The following is a 3,462-nucleotide window of genomic DNA, read 5'->3' on the forward strand; positions in this document are numbered from 1 at the left end:
TTAGTGTACGGGAGGACAGTATGTGGACCCATGGCTGTATTGAAACAATTATGGACAGGTGAACAGGCGTCATAAGAAATGCATACAACATAACTTGGCCAGAAGAATCTCGAAGACGCAAACCAAGTATTACAATAGAAAGACGTTGATGTTGATGTTGCTGCCGTTAAAGCACAACAAACGTCAAGTCTCTTAGAGGGGACCGTTCTTTGTATGGGAGAATGGTGGACAGAACTACTGTGTCTGTGAAGAAAAGAAGAGAAACTGTAAAACGTCAACCTCCTGAAACATTATCGCGAAAGAGAAACACCCACAGAATTCCTGGGTGGGTGATATAGTTGTGACGGAAGACAACGGAGGAGAGGAGTAAGTACTTAATAGTTGTCCTTTTGCGAGGGAAGAAACCTCCGTCGACGTTGCCCTAGACGGGACATTAACGTCAAAGTAACAAACGGAGGTGGAGTCGATACTCCAAGATTACTCAGGCGACTTCATGGGCAACCTGGAAATTAAACAGGATAACATATTTGTCTGGTAGAAATGTTACTGGATCATTAGTCCATATTTCCCGGAGTGACCAAAGGGAAATATTTTTTTAAACATTGCTCTGTCAGTTGGCTATTGGCATATTCCAGTCCGAGGTGAAGGCAGAGCAAGACTTGCCTTTGCAACTCCAGACAGGATATACCAATAGGTAATCATGCCATTCAGGGTCCAGAATGCGCTCAATTTCTTTCCCCGTAAGATGAGAAACTTTTTCGAACTGTTAAGAGGGAATGGAGTTTTGAACTTCGTGGACGACTTACCATTAGCGACAGCTACTTGAGGCGATCATATAATTTTGCTGAGAAGAAGTTCTAGAGCGATTTAGACAAACGGCACTTACCTTACAACCATCTAAGTGACATGTAGGGTTTAGGAAATTAACCAACCTAGGCCACACCCTCAGCTAGGACACATTAACCCCATATAGCTCTGATGTTAATCAACTTAGGGACGCGGTACTAGCGACCACTAAGACAGAAGCTTTATCTTTTTTGGGGGGGGGGGATTAGCAGAGTATTATAGTCGTTATGTTGCTAACTGCAGTGCTATTGCCAGATCATTGATCGAATTGACTAGAAAAAAAGGCTCCGGCGAAAGTTATAAGGACCGACGCTTGTGAAAGAGCATTTCAGACGTTAAAGGACAGACTGACGTTAGACGCAGTAGTGAAATTACCAGACGTGACAAAGGACTTTTTCTTACCTACTGACTCGTCTGACCTAGACTTATGAGTAGTACTATTGCACGAGTAGGATGAAAACTTACTTCAGTTTGCATATGGTAGTAAGAAATTGTCAACTGCAGAACGCAATTTCCCGGTCTTTGAGGAAGAATGCCTGCCTATTACTTTTGGGATATCTAAATACCATCCTTCCTTGCATGGACTAAAATTTATTTAGGAAACTGACCTTCAACTAGTTGCCTATTTGATTCAAGCTAAGCTGACATACTGACGGTTAATAAGATGTTAATTATTTAATCAACAGTACCAGGTCCAGGTGCAGTATATTAACATTAGCGAGAATGTTGGGGCTGGCTGTTTAAGTAGACTAGTTGTGTTTGAGGGGAAGGGTTCATCCGAGGACGTTTATGTGGTAATTTAGGATATATATAAAAATTCAGAGAGCAAAACTCGGATTGTACTCTTCACAGGGAGGTCTATGTAACAGTGTGAATTTTCTAAGATGTTATTTCAACAAGGAACTGAGTGAATCTCGCCGCAGCCAGTCTGAAACGTAAAACATCAAATAGACTAATGGCTAGGTACCGCATTCAATCGTTAGACTGCAATGGTTTGGGGCATGGTTGATTTGTAATTAGAATCCATTCTTTTAACGGCTAGACACATGGGCAAGTCAAGGTGAATTTTGTTTTAAGGGCGGAAAACGACAAAGTGGAGACGATTCAGTGTCACTTTTGTTCCATTTGAACTAAGTGTCAGAAAGTGAAATTTTCAAGGGATCGGTTTATTTTATGACGGAATAAGGAATTATTCAAACTTCGATGGGCGTGTATTAACAACGGCGGTAAAAAATAAGCCAAAGAAGGGGTTGGCGTTTCCCAGACGAAATTCCATGTTTGTGGTATTATACCTCTAAACATAAGTCAGTCTAAGTTTGCAAGAGGCGAAGTCTTAATTCCGGGGAGTAAAAAATATTCTCTTGTTATAGATTATCCAAGGGTCGGGCGTCTGGAAGTTTGATGGACACGGAACTTAAATGTACAGAGAGTTTCAACTACGCAGAAGCAAGCGACTCCCAGAAACACAAGGTAGTTGTTTCGATGTAATGCAATTTTGGCAATATGAGTTTGTAATTATTTGTTTAAATGTATTTGTTTTAAATTAATACATCAATTTTCCTTTGATGAATTCGGAAGACACTCGATTTGATTCATGCTTGAAAGGTAAAATGGCTCGTTTATTGTAAGAAAGTCATACCTTATTTCCTTGACAAGAATCTTGATATAATAATTTGAATTTATTCATTTATATGTCATACAAATTATTTATGCTAGGAATTGATATCACTATGTCTTGAAATGTTACGTCAATTTATCACAGCAAGTGTTGTGCTTAAGACATTAAGTGAATTTGGTCAATTCATCTGTATGATTAAGATGTGAATGATTTTAAACGAGACAGAGCACCTGCAGGGTGACATATCGGCATGTTAGTGATTTATAGTCCACATCATGTCATAATAGTATTCTTTTTAAAGAAGTCCAGACTATATCATAGTTCAATTAGGTGTGGTGAATAGCCGTTAGAGAAAGACATTAATTATCTGTTATAGATTTTGTATATCAGCTGTCAGGCTGCGAAATGACACATATTAGCCTTGGGTTCTTTCGAATTATGATATGACGATATCTTACATAACGAGAGAGGAGATCGTGTTCGACCACAGAAGAAAAAAAATCTGACATATATTTAGGTTCTCTATTATTTACTTTAAAAGATGAAACAGCTGCATATATACACCCATACAGTCGGAAAAGGGAGGAGACAACCAAGTTACGATTGATGAACCAAAGAAGGCTGGAGAGAGAGAATAGTAAAAGAAATACCGTCATCTCTATCCTGTTACCAACGTTGAATTTGAAATGCAGGAAAGCAACCAGGTTATGCATGTATGCTGGACGACTGAGTTTGATCGTTCACTCGATTTCATGATAACACTTGTCTTATCGGAATAAACAGAACGGATATTTGCATTTTTTATAAACTTGGTAATTATTTCTAAGAAATTGTTAAATTCAAATGCCATGTTCAATTTCATTTTGGAATAAATTCCGTGCCAATTCGTATAAATCAGCTAACAATGCCTACATCTGCAAAGCTCACACTGTTTCAGTATTCACACAACAATATACCACTTTGTGCTTCTTATCTATATTATTTTACTAGGTCATAGG

The 3,462-nt window shown here is 38.6% G+C and overlaps 1 long non-coding RNA gene across 1 annotated transcript; it reads left to right on the plus strand.

Annotated features, from left to right (window-relative positions):
• Nucleotides 1–624: 624 nt before the first annotated feature.
• On the plus strand, nucleotides 625–3,261 carry LOC149800875 (uncharacterized). Its single transcript, XR_016420428.1, has 2 exons — nucleotides 625–2,316; nucleotides 3,006–3,261. It is a non-coding gene; the product is annotated as an uncharacterized LOC149800875 (long non-coding RNA).
• Nucleotides 3,262–3,462: the final 201 nt, after the last annotated feature.

This window comes from Sinohyriopsis cumingii, chromosome 4, assembly GCF_028554795.1.
Source record: "Sinohyriopsis cumingii isolate HCF-2022 chromosome 4, ASM2855479v2, whole genome shotgun sequence".
In the NCBI taxonomy this organism is placed as follows: Eukaryota; Metazoa; Mollusca; class Bivalvia; order Unionida; family Unionidae; genus Sinohyriopsis; species Sinohyriopsis cumingii.